Source organism: Penaeus monodon, chromosome 28, assembly GCF_015228065.2.
Source record: "Penaeus monodon isolate SGIC_2016 chromosome 28, NSTDA_Pmon_1, whole genome shotgun sequence".
In the NCBI taxonomy this organism is placed as follows: Eukaryota; Metazoa; Arthropoda; class Malacostraca; order Decapoda; family Penaeidae; genus Penaeus; species Penaeus monodon.
Genome location: NC_051413.1, coordinates 34,860,932 through 34,861,220, shown reverse-complemented (window position 1 = coordinate 34,861,220; position 289 = coordinate 34,860,932). Strand labels below are relative to the sequence as shown.

The 289-nt window shown below is 34.3% G+C and overlaps 1 protein-coding gene across 1 annotated transcript in view; it reads right to left on the bottom strand.

Annotated features, from left to right (window-relative positions):
* LOC119591549 (nuclear transcription factor Y subunit beta-like) overlaps window positions 1-289 on the bottom strand; it is a gene marked incomplete at its 5' end in the record, with an annotated part of 3,301 nt that overhangs the window by 2,129 nt on the left and 883 nt on the right.

The window sequence follows — 289 nt, the reverse complement described above, 5'->3', positions numbered from 1 at the left end:
CTAGAATTCAGTATTATTTTCATACCATTATCATGTTAACAACTGGCAAAAACTGGCACCAATGACCTGCTATATATACATTATGTGTATATTTGTCCATATAGCAGTGTCTGCAAATTTTGCAGACATATTGATATAATCTTTAATGACATAAGCTGTAATGTTAATAACTTTCAGTCATCCCTAATCATATTGCTCGTAAAGTCAGTAAACATGGAGCTTTGATAGATAACCATGGAGATCTATTAGCTCTATCTTGCTTGGAAATCCATGGTGAGGGGGTTTGCTG